Source organism: Amblyomma americanum, chromosome 5 (assembly GCF_052857255.1).
Source record: "Amblyomma americanum isolate KBUSLIRL-KWMA chromosome 5, ASM5285725v1, whole genome shotgun sequence".
Classification (NCBI taxonomy): domain Eukaryota; kingdom Metazoa; phylum Arthropoda; class Arachnida; order Ixodida; family Ixodidae; genus Amblyomma; species Amblyomma americanum.
Window position 1 is genome coordinate 28,643,318 of NC_135501.1, and position 16,830 is coordinate 28,660,147.

The 16,830-nt window shown below is 41.8% G+C and overlaps 1 protein-coding gene across 3 annotated transcripts in view; it reads left to right on the forward strand.

Annotated features, from left to right (window-relative positions):
• The window catches only part of LOC144132355 (protein stum homolog), a 452,020-nt gene that overhangs the window by 15,200 nt on the left and 419,990 nt on the right, over positions 1-16,830 (forward strand). For 2 of the 3 annotated variants that reach the window (XM_077664695.1, XM_077664698.1), the window contains exon 2: positions 13,174-13,351. The exons of the other annotated variant lie outside the window; for it this stretch is intronic. The gene's annotated coding sequence lies outside the window, so the exon portion shown is untranslated. The remainder of the gene's footprint in view (positions 1-13,173; positions 13,352-16,830) is intronic. 3 annotated transcript variants of the gene reach the window in all.

A 16,830-nucleotide genomic window follows, 5' to 3' on the forward strand; every position in this document is an offset into this window, starting at 1 on the left:
ATTTAAGCCAGCAATTTTCGAATAGTTTTTTATTGACCCCTACCGTCGACACAGTCACGTTAACTTCGGTGTCCCTGAATCCTGTTTCCGCAGAGATGCTGGTCATATTGACACCGGGCTTGATCCTGCGATATGCGCTTGATAGGCGCTTGATATGCGTAGTGTTGGCCCATGATGAGATGGAATATAGAAGATTACTGAGGATGAAGGCATACTAAAGAGATTTGGTTCGTTTTGGACATTACAAGACGTGTTTTGAGGAATACTCTTAAATAGGATGCAATTCGTTTGGAAATTATTTTAGCATATGGTCGTACTTGAAGTTAGTATGCATCGTTATTTCAAGGAGCCCGACGTCTATTGGGAGCGAATGTTATACTGATTTAAATAAATCATATGTATTGCGTTCCATGTAGTCTTGTGCGTATGGAAGAGGCTAAATCGAATTTTTCTAATTTTAATATGAAGTCCATTGTGCTTACGCCAGAGGGACAAATTGCGCACGCCCATGGTTAGTTGAACGGCTACGTTTTTAACATAACAGTTATGCGTAAATACGGCAGTATCTTCAGCGTATCGCACAGTATTATAGGAGTGAAGGCAGTCGCGGATGTCATTTATGCATACTAAAAATAACAGTGGGTCCAATATTGAGGCTTGCAGAACTCTTCTGTTGATATAATTATTTTCCAGCTCTAACCAATCATTTTTATGACTCGTGATCGACTTGTTCAGTCGTTCCGAACGAATAAAAGACAATACTGGGGAGCGGATTCCAAGTGACGATAATTTTTTGAGCAGCATGTTCTGGTTACAGTATCAAACGCGTTATACGAATTGACAAAAATTGCATAAAAAATAAGACAGAGTCTACGGCATTTTTTTGTATTGTCAGTAAAGATTATGAGTATTAATTCAGTAGACTTTGAAAGGCTTTTTTTAGGAGACTATGTAGATTTTTAGGAGGTTAAATTGTTCACATAATGCGTTATTCTAATCATTAGCTTGTCCACAATTGTACCTAGAAACGGTAATAAACATGCCCATAGTTTGAGAATAATGCACAATTCTCTTTTTTTATTACAATAGTGATTTTTTCCCGCTTTAGTTGATTAGGAAAGAAGCCTGCCTTTAACATGCAGTTTGTGAGATGGTTATGCACCGGAGTAATACGAGTAGATATTAGCTCGATCTGAGACAGATGTAATGCATCTATCCTCGGGATGGTGATTCGTAAATTGCTAATTACACTTTTCACTCCCCGTGATTGGTTGGATAAAGGTGACGTGGCAGTTGTGATCGCATATCAGTAGTTTGAGTTAGGGCACTCATTACAGGAAGAGAACTGGTGGAAGGCGTTCGCAATGTCTGTTGTGTTAGTTAATATGTGTGAACCAGTGTTGATCTTGAGCAAGTGTTGTTTTACTCATGATCCACGTAGAAACGATTTGATAAGCTTCCAGATTTTGCAAGAATTATTACGCGCCAGTATTTTTTTTTTTCGAAGTAGCTTCGTTTCCACTGCTTTAAAACCGAGTTAAGCGTATTGGAATGACTGATATAACATTTAGGTGCCAGGCTAAATATGCGCGCCTTAAAATTTTTTAGAATGGTTTGCCCTTTGCTGATTCTTCGCTATAAACTGTGTGTCACCAAAGGGTTTCTAGGTGTTCAAACCAACATGTATTTTTAACAAAAAGATTTGAATGTTCAAAGGCTTTTTAATATGAGAATTTAATTTTTCAGGAGCAGAAGTGGCATTGATATAGAAATAAATGAGACCAATCACTGTTCGCGACTGCTTTGTGAACCTGGTTGAAAGTGGTTGATTGTCTTGCTTTTGCGTGCAGGACATCCTTTTATGTTTAATGATGTTGAAAACAGCATACTGATCCGCTATATCTAAGTTTGTTTCGTTTATGGCGTTCAACGTCCCAAAGCGACTAAGGCTATAAGGGATGCCGTAGTAGAGGGCTACGAATAATTTCGACGACCACCTGGGGTTCATTAACGTGCACTGACATTGCACGGTACATGGGCCTCCAGAACATCGCCACTGTCGAAATTCGACCGCCACGGCTGGGATCAAACCCACGTCGTGCGAGTCAGCAGCCGAGCGCCATAATCACTGAGTTACCACGGCGGCTGATTTATGACTTGATTACAGCTGCTTGGTGCTTTACAGTGAGACTGGAGAATGTATGAAATCTTGTGATTGGTCTTCTCGGTACATTTATTAATGGTTATGTCGCGTCAGCAAAAAGTGTCCGCAAATGTTGTCCGCATGATTATGTCGTTCTGTGAAGATAAATGTGCAAATCATTGGCTGCGTTAGGTAGTGTGTAAGTAGATCTTTAAATGGGAAAAGTTTGGTTAATGATTGCAGTTAGTTAATAAGTTGAATTAATGAAAATAAATGTTGTGCTTGAGCAGGTATTGCGTGACTGATTCGATGAAAAACGATGTAAATGTGTGAGAAGCCTTTTAGTATAAAAATAAAAAGAAATAAATATAAAAATAAAATAAAAATAAACCAGCAAAATTCCAAATGACACAAAATTAAAAAAAGCAAAACAAAAAATGTCCTACGACGGGAGAAAGAGAGGAAAGGGAAATGCTTTCCCATTTCCGCTCTTAAGCAGACTTAAGTGCAATTCTGCAATTTTTAATGAGTGAAAGAAGTGTCCAGTAAAAGAGATAGAATATGTGATGCACAGGCTGTCTGTTGGATTGCTAACTTCGATGTTGATATCCCGCTACAAAATAACAACTTATTTTCGTTCTTTAGTTTAGGATGGTACCAAAGTACGAGAAAAATGCAGTATACCAGGATGAAGATCACCGATAAGTGGGTCCAGTAATAGCCTCGCGGTTATTAAAAGATAAAAGCGTATTGTCATATTCTAGCCACACGGTTCATTGTTAGGGCTCGTGAACGAAATGTCGTCGCGGCTCTATTATGGTCCGTTCTCCCCACGGTGCAGAATTCCACATAATAATTGGGAGTGGTGATTAGATCACTATTAATCGTGGTTATTCAGGAAACCTCAGCAGTCATACAGGTATTGCGGAATGAGGGTGTATAAGAGCCTCATATAAAAAATACCGGAAAATAGCTATGACGATGGCACTACTACCAGAACCCTCCATAAAGTTAGTAATAAAATTCCATTAAGGAACGGCGTCGGACAGACAGACACGATCTCGCCAATGCTTTTCACCGCCTGTTTCAAGGAGGTATTCGGAGTACGTGGCTCAAGGGGTTGTGGCGTCGCGGCCATAATTAAGAAGGGAATTAACTACACATTAATTATTCACAGCACATCTGTCGAGATGGTTTGGATTCACGAACAACTACACTAGGACATCCTTCTTATGGGTGTAATATACAGGCCACCGAATGCTGATATTTCGATTTTAGAATCGTTGTACAACTTTGTTCATGAGCACAGAAAACGCTACCATTATGTTATCTTATGCAGCGACTTTAATCTGCCCATGATAAACTGGGACGAACTTTGGGCGAGGCCTTCATGTCCGCACTCTGAACTGCTGCTTGATATTGCTTTTTATTTTAACTTTAGACAGATAGTGGAAATACCAACACGTCTCACTTCGACCTCCAAATCAATTGTCGATCTTGTTTTTATTTCTGAAGAAGCAAATGATTTAGGGTTTGCTGTTGAAGTCCTGCCGGGCATATCCGATCACGAAGCGGTTCTTTTTAAAAAGCAACTTAAGAAGAAAAGTGACACAAAGCATCCCCAAGAAATTCTCGGATTTTAGAAATGCTGTCGACGAAAGCGTGATTGACTACTTAGACCAGGATTTTGACTCATTTCTTGAAAAACACAAGCTGGGCATATTTAGTGTCAACGGTTTATGGATGCATTTTAAACATTCAGTACATTAATGCAATCAGAAATTTGTTCCCATGAAGTATAGTAAAGCACTTCACCACAGTCCATGAATTACACGCGGCATATTGCACCTAAAGCATCAACTAAAACGCTGTTAACACGCCAGTTCTTGCACCACTCGTTCAATGCTACAGTCAATACGCACTGAACTCAAAAATAAAATTAAATAATCTAAATGCCACTACATTTTAACGCTAACATTCACCGCTTTCTTACAAACGCGCCAAGTAAGTTTCGGATGCATTTAACAAACAAAAACGTCCCGGTGACCAAAGTCAGACAGAACGACACCGAGACCAACAATACTCAGTGTATTGCCGAGACTTTCAACGCGTATTTTGCTTCTGTATTTTTACATGCTGACAATCTTAATCCTGAATTTCTATGCCCCAAATATGAGCTGCGGAACCTCTTTATTACGGAACAAGGCATTTTTTCGTCACTGCTAAACTTAGACACAAGAAAGCCTGCTGGACCGGAGCACATATCCAACAACTTTCTATTTAGATACGCAGAATGGTGCTCGAAATACCTGTTCATATTATTCAACAAACAAGCTACCATTCCCGATGATGATAAAATGGCAAAGGTGATTCCCATTCAGAAGTCTGGAGATAAGACTAGTGTCTTTAACTACAGGCCTGTTTCGCTCCTGTGCACCGCTAGCAAGGTAATGGAACACTTTATTTTTAAGCACATAAGCAGTTTTCTGGGAAATAATCGTTTCTTTTCCGAGGCACAGCACGGTTTTCGACGTGACCTATTCACGGTTACACAACTACAACAGACTACTAATGATCTCATGACAGCTTTGGATGGGGGTTGGCAAATTATACTGCTCCTCGACCACGAAAAGGCGTTTGGCCGAGTCAGTCACAAAAGGTTATTTTTCAAGCTTAAAAGTGTATTGCAAAATGCAAAAATTTTGAATTGGCTTGATTGTTACTTATCCCATCGACAACAGTATGTCTGTATAAAAAACTCGCCTTCTTCATCTGCCTCTGTATTATCCGGAGTACCACAAGGTTCTGTCCTTGGACCTCTTCTTTTTCTGATCTATTTAAATGACCTGTCTTTGGATTCCTCCGTACAAGGCCGGTTATTCGCCGATGACTGCATCGTGTACCAGAACATCGAATCTGTACAAGATCAGACTGTGCTATGCGATTACTTCTCTGCAATTATCAATGGGTGCCAATTCGGGCGTATGAACCTGTCTCGAAATGTGCCTATATGATGGTCACAAGAAAGACAAAAACGTTAATATATACTTACAAAATTAACAATGCAGATGTCAAGCGGATTGACAGCTTCAAATATGTGGGCGTTATAACTGACTCCAAATTAACGTGAAACGCTCAAGTTGATTATGTTGTTTCGGCGTCCCTAAAAAGGCTGTTGTTATTGAAGCAACGCATGAGGCACTGCACTGGTGCGACAAAACTTGCAGCATTCACGACACTCGTTAGGGCAATGCCTGAATACGGTGACATTGTCTGGGTCCCTCATACTAAGAAATACATCAAACGAATTGAATGGGTGCAAAAGAAAGCACTGAGATTCATTTACAACGCTTACCATTGAAATATCTCTGTTTCAGACCTGAGAACACGAGCTGGGCTCCCGTTGATAGAAATGCGCCGTAAACTACACTGCCTACAAATGATGTACAATACTGTCAACAACCATGCCAAAATCAATTTTCATACTTACATGCATTTCAACGAATCCATAAAAAACGAGAGGTCAGCACAGCAAGACAGTTGTAATGCCGCAGGTTGAAACTGACGCCTACCGTTCATCATTCTTTCCTCGAACCATAGCCGAGTGGAACGCCTTACCCTACGAGATTGCTGACATGCCCTCTGTTGAATCTTTTGTAACGGCCGTGTCACCTTATCTGTGATGCATGAAGTATCCCTTTACTGCGCTCCTTGCTTTGCCGTCCGGCTTTCGAAGTGTATTCCTTCTTTCTGTTTTCTATTTGTTGATTGTGCTCATTTCCTCGTGGCTGACTGGATTTTTTCTCCTTGCCGCTGTTAAACACAACTTGGAAATTGTTCAAGAACAATGCATCACTCCTGCTTTGTCTGCCAAGAGGCAGTTGGCAGTATTTGATTAAAAAAAATAAAAATAAAATTCACTCAACATACTTCCCTCGAGTTGGATCGATTGCCGTTTGACGCTTAAGCACCACTGACCCTGTCGTGTTCCTTGTCCTTTTGTCTAAATTGCTTTGTGATAGTCAGTCTTAATGCTGCCATTAACGGCTGAGCCATGTGTGTCTATTATTTCTTTCCGCGAGTAAGAGCAAGTGAAACATAAAGAGAAGCAGGAGTGAGGGGACGTAGCACCACGCTGCTGTAGCTCGCGTCGAAATGTGTCGCTGGCTAATGAAGCGAGGCATGACGGTAACTGGGCAGGAACCCTCTTGGAGAATAACGTAGCGCAGTAAAGGGCCAGGAAGTCTGAATGCAGCTTTTTGAAAGGCGCGCAGTATGTAGGTCGTATCGTTAAAATAATAAGGATAATCATTGTTTACTATTAGGACCCTGGCTCGATATTGAGGTGCTTGCCCTGGTATAGATGAAAGAGGAAAAGTAACAAAAAACGCAAGAGCATGGTGTTGGTAGCCATAATGTACAATGGGACCACAAATAATACATATGTGCGAATCACAAACAAAACGTTCAAGTTATGATTACGGGGTAATATCAGTGAAGAAAGCAACGAATTAAGAAGAAAAAGACATAAGGCAAATCTCCGGCGACCAAGGGCCGATTTATTTGGCGAACATTAAATGAAGTGAGCCGCAAAACACACGGGCACAATCGCATCGCGCCCCTTGCGCGTTATAACGACTGCAGTAGCGAGGAAATGCACGGAAGACGAGGAGCTTTCAGGTGGATTTCAGTGGTACACGAATGTCAATACAGTTGAAGGGGTCAACTTTATAACGGCTATCAAAACGAATTACAGCCCGTATCTATTTGTCTTAAGAGGCATTAAACACTAGAATGCACGACCAACGAGCATAAAAAAGCTGTAATTCATGTCATAATACTACACATCTTGTGTAAAGCCCTCGGAGAAGCGACATCATTACGGTGTAATCAGTGGTAAGGAGTTAGGGTCATTGATGCATCGTTTGCTTTTCCTAGTCTGGTTCGATATTTGTTTATCATTAATATCAACCACGTTTCACACAGTAATGTCCCACTTATCTTCAAATCGTCTTGTCTTTATTTTACCACGGCCATCTTGTCTCAGTACAATTTGTGTCTCCCACCTGCTCTTTTAAGCAACTCTCCTGGTCTTCTAATTTCGATGGAGGCGAAATGCTAGAGCCCTGTGTACTGTGCGATGTCATTGCGCCCTAAAGAGCCCCAGGTGGTCGAAATTTCCGGAGCCCTCCACTACGGCGCCCCTCATAGCCTGAGTCGCTTTGGGACGTTGAACCCCACGTAAACAATAAGCCATAAACCATAAAACATCTGTTCTATCTCTTGTCTGCATTGTATGCTCCAGGGCCGGCCATCTAAAAACTAAATCGAAACGCCCCCAAGCATCCGCCGCGAGAAACAGTGAAAAAGAATATAAGTGACCTGCACTCTTGGGCATGCGCGTCGGGCGTCCAACGCCAGTCATCATGGCGGGCGCGGCGTGAACAGCGCGAAAGCACAAGTAACGACGATGGGACGGCGAGAAAGAAGCCCCCGGGCAGGCAGTTTGAATATGGGCACTCAGAATGTGTCGCAGGTGGCGAACGCTATCGTGGCGAGGCCACGTGATTTCAATATGCATGGAGGGACACAAGCCCAGGAAATGCGGACAAACGCTTCTAGTCCGCACGGTTATCACCCCGCACCACAGGACGCTGAACACTCAAAATAACCGCGGGAATTTAGAGCGGTCAGTATATCCAGTTGATTTTCTATAGCCACCGGAAATAGTATCAGCGGGCGCAGCTAACATTTCATAGGTCAGATTTAGCAGTGAAGAGGCTGAGCTGACCACGATAATCACCACGTTCGCGCATAATCTCTCGGGACTCCCAAGTGTTCTTAAAATCGCGTTTAAAGTATCGCCGCAGAGTTAAGCGGCCAGAACACTCGGCGACGCTGCGATTCTGTGCTCGATGCTCCTGGCCGATATTTGTACGTACACATGAATCACTAGCGATAGCGATAGCGATCCCCTATCCAGAGGTCCGAGTGCCGTTTTACAACAGTACCGAGGGGCAGTATGTCGGGGAGGTCTCATCTGGTTTCGCACTGCCAACAAAGAGATTGCCACATATTCTCGAGCGATGTGTGCGGAGCCGTTTTTAATTTCTGTTGCACGCAATTTGCATTCCAGTTAACGACAAACGCTAGTGTGGCTATGCAACGCTTGCCGCGGGACAAGCCCGGTCAAGGGACAGGAGCTGTCAATCCGACTTCCTGGTCAAATAGCGCATGTGCAAGCCTGTCCAATCGACAACGATGCGACAACTCAACGATTTGTGTTTAAAATGGGCAGTCGTAGCAAGCCGAGAACGCAGCAGGACCTGCCGCCTCGATGGGACTGCAGCTGTTGGAGCTCGCGCGGCGGCGAGCTTATCCGGCAGCCGGTGCGCTTCTCGCCGCGAGTGGCGCCCCCGTAGGCGCCGGCGTTCAGTTCGCCCGTCGCCTATTGGAAAAACTCGAGCTAATCTGCAGTCAGCCAGTAAAGTTTCATTTTCTGAAACAACCGAGTGAAGCAATAACACTCCGTCTATGCACATATCACCACAATTACTGCTAAGATATCATCAGGACGGCATCCTGTGGCCTGGGTAAAACCTTTCAGTAAAGTATAAACACTTAACAAAAAGGCGATTTTTAGCGTGTGGTCTCTATTGAATTCAATGTGTTTTATTTCCTGCATAAGTAAAATAAATATTTACAGACCAGTGCTTAGATCCATGCAGCCAATGGCGAGTTGTGGGTCCAACCAATAAAGGTGTTTTGTTACAAGCAGGCGTCAAAAGAGTTATTGGACTGGAAATGTTATTTTACTGAAATACAGGTCACAACGATACTATTTATATATACAGAACACTATATACAAAAGTTGGAACAGCGTACGAAGTTAGCAAATGCGTAGCGCAACATTGCGTTTTTTTTTTTCACAAATGAAACAAGGTTAACTCGATCTCAGGGATAAAAATATACATCTAATAAGGGAGGCAATCTTAAGCATTTGCTAACAGGTAATGGTTTTTTACAGCTTTTCACCTTAATTTGGCTAAAATTTCAGGTCAACAGGAATTTTATTGCAAACTATTGCACCAACATATCCTATAAGTCCCTCACTACATAAAATTTTAAGGGGAAGATTGAAATTGTTGAAGGTGAAGGTTTCAATGTACCATAATGAACTGTTAAATAAGGAGAGAAAAAACGGATAGGTGTTTCTAATTATGCTATGCGTGCAACGCGCCGTTTTTTCCCACATGTGGTCAATTGTTAATGAATGAAGATGGTTAAAGGGCTTTAGTGTTCATTATGTTTGGAGAATTTCTTTATTCCAATTGCACGCTTTTGCAATCGCCTGATAAGATTAAGAGAAGTAGTGCAAGTCCAGCCCCAGGATTCTAGACAAAATGACAAATGACTACTGATAGATGCAGAGTATAAGTTGCATAAAATGATCGTGTGAAAGCAATCACGAACTTGTAAAAGGGCGTAGCAACCAGAGGCTAACTTTGAGCAAACAGCAGTAGTTTGATTTTTGCAATGTAAGTTGCTGTCAAATACAATACCTAGGCAAGTGAAAGAGTTGGTTTCCAGAGGTGCACTATCGTTAAAAACCGGTTTAATTTCTGCATGCAGTTTATGGTTTTCTCGATCAGTGAAATACCATGCGTTAATTTTTTTGGCGCAAATAAATTTGTTATAACTGACAATGCTAATTTAGCTGCGTTTGAAGAAGAGGTAAGCGCATAAGGAAAAATAGCAGCTTAAAATGCGGCTTATAGATTATCTTGATTATAAGACACATTTTGCAAAGCATGCACGGAGCTATGGTCGTTGCCATTACGCTTCACTAGTTTAAAAAAAATCCTTTGGTATCTGTGACAAACCATTCACGTGCAAAAGAACATTATAAGTTCCTAGCTATGCCGGAACTGCATTTAAATCCGGCTTTCTGTCTGCAGAGCCTAATACCCCAGCGTAGTGGATGCGTTGCATTTCAAAAGTGTGGCTTTTTGGGCTTGTTGGCGCATTATCAAGCTAGAGACTATAGTGCAGAGTAGACAGGACACAGAAGAAACGAACAACACGAGCGCTAACTTCCAACAAATTTTATTTCCCACATGCAACACACACACATATATATATATATATATATATATATATATATATATATATATATATATATATATATATATATATATATATATATATATATATATATATATATATATATATATATATATATATATATATGTTGCATGTCGGAAATAAAATTTGTTGGAAGTATATATATATATATATATATATATATATATATGTTGCATGTGGGAAATAAAATTTGTTGGAAGTTAGCGCTCGTGTTGTTCGTTTCTTCTGTGATGACGTGTCTTTGATGTATATATATATATATATATATATATATATATATATATATATATATATATATATATATATATATATATATATATATATATATATATATATATATATATATATATACATCAAAGACACGTCATCACCAGTGCTAACAGTACCGTTGCCTCAGAAATAAGAGTTCTTTATCACATAGAAAGATAGGGGGAGTGCTTACACATGTCTCACCCGAAGCATTTATCCTTTCAGCTTCAATTATTAATCGTGTGGTCATGTCGCTACTTTTTGCTAGCGCAGCAGTTTTTTTCAAAAATTGGTTTGCACGCTTTAGATTCGCATGAACGAGTGTGGTTAACAAGGATATATATTATTCGTTGCCAAATGACAAGGTGCTTTGCTGTGTTTAGGATTATATTGAAGATTTCGGATGTGTTGCCTTCCAAAACGCGGCGGGTATATCAGTGGCCGACTTCCTGGAGCTTTTAGCATTTTACTTGAAATCAACCTATATAAACTGGAAAAGAAAACCATACCTTCAAAACGATGGAATATGTATCGGATCATGCTTGGCCCCGGTTTTAAGTAACTTGTTTCTATCCCAACTTGACAAGCTGCTATTAGTCGCCTTGATGGTAAGGGCGTTGTGAAAATCTTTAGATTTGTTGATGATTTCCTAATCCTTGTTAATAGTGACTCTGGCTCACTAAAGTCAAAGGCCGTAGGCATTTTACCCATCATGAAGGAATGTTTGGAACCACCTGTGTTAACCTCTGAATTTCCAGTAAATGACTCTATCAGGTTTTTAGACATTAACTTCATCTTTCATCCTAGTCATATTTGCTGGGCCTACCAGCCTCGTAGTAACAAGCATATATTACCCTATCATTCTGCACGCTCCAAACTAGTAAAAAGAGTAATCGTCAACATGCGTTTTCAGAACTTGCTGAGAAAATCATGTACGCACAGGATGTATGAAAGTTTTAAGGAGCAGACCCAAAGGCTTACTGATGCTGGGTACCCCGACGATGTCCAGGTGTCTATTGCCGAGAAGCTTCTAAGAAAACTGAATGAAGATCTCAAAGCCAACCGGACCCGATGCTCGGTGAAAAGAAGCGCTTTATTGTATTGCATATTTTCATTAGATTTCTCACAATATGAAAAGAATTGGACAGCGCGCAAACGCAACTGTCGTATTTTCGGCAACAAAGAAACTTGCCTCATTGTGCAAGATTGGAAAAACCAACAATAACAGAACACGTGCATGCACGACTCGTCAACAGAAGCCGTATGTGACATGCTTTGAAGGTGTCGTATACAAAATACCGTTATCGTGCGGGGGTCATTACATCGGCCAGACGGGGAGGTGCCTCAATCAGCGATTGATGGAACACGCACGCGACGTCAAGAACGGGAAAGAGAAGTCACTTGTGGACCACATTCGTTCATGCGCATCTAAAACGTGCAAACCGATTTTTGAAAAAACTGCTGTGCTAGCAAAAGTAGCGACATGACCACACGATTAATAATTGAAGCTGAAAGGATGAATGCTTCGGGCGAGACATGTGTAAGCACTCCCTCTATCTCTCTATGTGATAGAGAACTCTTGTTTCTGAGGCAACGGTATTGTTAGCACAAGTGATGACGTGTCCTTGATGTATATATATGTTGCATGTGTGAAAGAAAATTTGTTGGAAGTTAGCGCTCGTGTTGTTCGTTTCTTCTGTGTCCTGTCTACTCTGCGCTATTGTCTCTTGCTTGCGTTGCATTTGCACTTTTGGTACACCCGTCGGCTAGACTCGTGTCTCGGTGGGCTCGTGGCTCCACCTGTCGCTAATTTTTTGCGGCCGACGTGCCTGTGGCTGTAGTGCGGCTGCTCACGCCTCTTGGCAAAACATCTGCGCTAAATTGTCCGCGGGAGCTCATGAATGATTGTGGAATTCCTTCTTGACACCTGTCGCCGCAAAAGCAGCGAGCGGCGGGGCATCATTTCCCCACTGTGCTAGAAAAGGGTCCATCACACGTGGATCGTTTTTTTATTGCTTGGATGCGAATCCAGACGCTGCCATTAGTACTTACAGGGGAGGGTCGAATCGCCACTTGCAGAGGCGATTAAAAATCCCAATAATGTCTTTTACGATTCTGCTGAGGATTTGGTATTAGCGGCAAGAAGGTCGAGTAGTACGTCACGGATGATCAGCATGGCGTGAAGGACGATGTCACCAGAGCATACTGAAGATGGCCGTCGCTTAGAAAATGTGCATGAGGGAGGAGCAGTTGGTGGTTATTTGTTTCTTCAGGGGTGAAAAACCAATTTGTATTGATCAGTAAATTATGAAGTAGTTCAGGGACGCCTTTTTGTCATTTGAGCGGGTTTGCGAGCGGCAAGGAAGTTAAAAAGCGGGGCTGACTAAGTTTAGCACAGGCTAAACCTCTAAACCGTGAATAATTTTCTTTTTCCGTATTTCAAGCACAGATGGAAGGCTAGAGCACCTATGTTGGAAATGCTGTGCACTGCGTTTAGAACGGATCATATTTTTTTTACCCCTATGATTCAATTATGAAAACAACAAAATCCAGGAGTTTACTTTTTAACAGTTCTTGTGTAATTGGGGAATATTAATCTCAATAAAGTCGTATCATTCTTTTCTGGCCACTTCTAGGAGAGCGAATCCCGCGACGACATCGTCACTACGCCCATTCAAAGCAGCGTGGCGACGGACAGAGGCGGCTTTACTGCCGGAGTGACGCGTGAAGTACGCGAGCCATCCGCAAGGCGGCGCGGACAGTGGCTCCACGTAGGAGGCCAGAAGGAGCCTCGGCGACGACCCACACAACACCGTGAGTGCACCCGCTGCTGCTGTACTTTCCCTCCCGTCTCGGCGGCGGCAGTGTTGGCACTGCATCGCTGCCAACGAAGGGGACGCGTCTCGCTTTCTTCGCGCGCGAACCGCTGGCACCAGAAAACCAGTTTTTGCAGCAGTGAATGTTCTTTGTGAACGAAGGCGGCGGGTGCTGGCCTCGGGCTAGTGGAAAATTCTCCATGTGATTCAACTCGCAGTAACCAATCCGCAGAGAATGCAAACAAACCGGAAAGAAACGGAGATTATGCGTGCAACGCGCCCGGTTGGCTGCGGTAGAGCTGGCGAAAGGGACATGAAATAATGGTGAGGCCTAAATGAAAAACTAAAAATTATTTTGTCCCAGCCTGCCCCACTAAGTGTAGGGAAAGGGATAGTGAGAGAGGTAGCTAGTGACATTCCGTTTACTGGCACATAGGCAAAGGAGGCTAACATGCGCCAAACATTCGTTCAAAAAAGATGCTTTCGTTTCTATACAGTATGCTGGGCTCTTTTTGGTTATGGTTAACTTTATGGTTTATTTAAAATATTTGATTCTTCCGAGAATGTGAAGACAAAAGCGAAAAAAAAATAATCATAGATGTCAAGCTGTCCGTGGTAAAATCCCTGTATAGGTTTGTGTAAAAAAATACCGTGAAACCTACCTAGACCTATCCAGGGACTTTAGTTCATGCGGTGTCCGGTGGAAAAAAAAAGAAATGAAACTCCGCGTGTTCATAGGCCCCATGCGGTGGTGTTTTCCGCATCGACATCAGACCACACCTTGAAGCCTAACCGCCTAGCGACCGCAGTGCGACAGAACGCCATCTCTCTCTCTCTCTCTCTCTCTCTCTCTATATATATATATATATATATATATATATATATATATATATATATATATATATATATATATATATATATGTGTGTGTGTGTGTGTGTGTGTGTGTGTGTGTGTGTGTGTGTGTGTGTGTGTGTGTAGGTTTAAGCGATGTGGGCACTTCTACAGAGACACATTTATTTATCAACGTTTCGACCGCGGTGCGGTCTTCTTCATATGATGATATAATGATATATATAGTTGCCAAAACATTACGTACTTCACTGCTTAAAATGATATAGAGCGAACCATACGCTTCGGATAAGGAAACATTTTTATTTTACTCTACCTTTCTTTCGATAGGAGGACCGATCTTTTTCAAAAAGATTGGCCCTCGATCTTTATTATCTTTTTATTATCTTTTTCGAAAAGATCGGTTGCCTGCGCACACCCTTTTTTCGACGAAGGAATTCGAGAGGGCGTCTACTCTTCTATAACATAACCAGAAGTGCGGTCTCTCGTGACCTGTATCACATCACTAATTTATTGCAACTGATTTTTCTGTCTGCTAGTAACGACTACAGTTATTTTTTTTTCGGGTGATATAGAATGAAGCGCCCTAGTAAGCGCACTCAATAAGTACCACTCAGCGGAACCATGCATCAGCTTATATAAGTTCCAGTAGAACTCATATCGGCAAATGCAAATACTGGCTTTACTTTCCGTCGACCAATTATTACTGCATCACTAAATTCAAAGATTTCCTTTGGTCACTGCGCTGCTGGGGTTTTTTCATATATTACGTACGTCTGCTTCTAAACAGCGGCCTTGCAGAGGAGGAATCCCCTACTGCTGAATTAATTGCGGAGGATAGAAAGGTAATTAAGGTGTTATTAACTCTGAACTGGTGCATTTCCTTGTGACCATGCAGTATTCTTCCACATACCACTGCATTAACATCGTGTGAAAAGTATATAAGTGGAAGCTTTTCTCATTAAATTTGGTGCTAACATTCCTAGGTTTACTGAAACACTTAAATCCTTTTAAACAGTAAGAAGCGTATATGCAAAAGAACACAACGCACGAATAACCACACTTCTTATCTGTTAGAGAGTACTTGTAATGATCAACAGACGCTAAAGAAAATCCATATTTAAATGAAGCGCCATCCATGCCACATAGTGACCCTAAAAAAATTTGCTCTCTGATGCCTTCAAACTCGGGTGCACTTGCACTAGAACTCGTTGCTACTGTGTAGAACCAATTAAATATGGAGATTGTAATTCTGCTGTGAAGAAATGTTTTTCATGCGTCTTTACTCACCCAAGTGATTCGGTTTGTGCAGCAGCAACTCTTCCCTTCATGAAATGTGTGATGTTCGATATAGCACAGAAGGCATTCATAACCTCACTACTTCTCCTGAGCTATCAAAGACCGCAGTATGCGATGAACTAAACAGCAAATCACGCTGTCAATTACGAGCTGAAATCCTACCTCTAGCCGCCCCGGGGACTCAATGGTTATGGCGATCGTTTGGCTAGCCGAAAGACGTGGGTTCGATCCTGGCCGTGGCGGTCGCATTTAGAGGGAGACGAAACGCTAGTGGCCCGTGTACTGTGTCAGTGCACTTTAATAATCCCAGGCGGTCTAAATTATCTAGAGCTCTCCGCTACGGCCATAGCCCGAGTCTCTTTGGTACGTTAAGCCCCATATACCATAAACCTACATCAATTTTTTCAGTAATCCTCTGGTACTTGGCACATCTTGATGACTGGAGAAAAAAAAGGGCAAATTATCCTCATTTTTAAAGGTGATGACCGCACAGACATTATTATCTACCGCATTCTCCCTCTCTCTATCTTGTCCTCCAAACTACTTGAACGCGTTATAGCATCTCTGGCGCTGCGCTAAAGCAAGGTCATCTTGGCATGGTGTGCGATTTCAATGCACGTAAAGAACTACAGGTCGTGGCAGTTATTCCTGAGCCCTCCACAACGGTGGCCCTCACAACCATTGCACGGCTTCGGGAAATTTTCCCCCGCATCTTACATTACAGCTTCGAACCATGTACGTATTAGAAGTCCATCAATTTCTTTTCCACTCGACAATATTGCATGGAAATTTCAGTCACATAAAACCTGAGTCGCAGAATTCATGGATGAGAATTCACTGTACATTTTTTGTTTTTTGTTTATTTCTCCTTTGGGCAACATACAGGTATTTCCCACGAGGCAAGACAAAAGGAGGTGCTAAACCTCCTGACGGGTTAATACAAACGGTTGCCCTTTTAAAGGTTTCGGAAAAGCGTTTGGCTGTCTGTTATAGTCTTTTACTCACAAAACTTTAAACTATTTTCCGAAAGGTCTAACTTTATTGCTCATAACCTTTTACCGAAAAAAGTGCATTTTATTGGCATTCCTAAAGCTATAATTACTTGGCCGGAATTTTTACGACAAAGAGCAAGCAATTCACTGCTGCTAATAGCCGTCACTCGTCCCTTACCAGTTTTACATATGTTGTTCCACAAAAAGTGGGCCTGTATCTTCTTTGTTAGTTTTAATTTTATTAATGACACGCCAAGTAACATCAAAATAATGCTAAAACATCCTAGGCAGCCCGAAGCGGAAGCACACAGTTAATATTTCTCAAAGCAACCATTG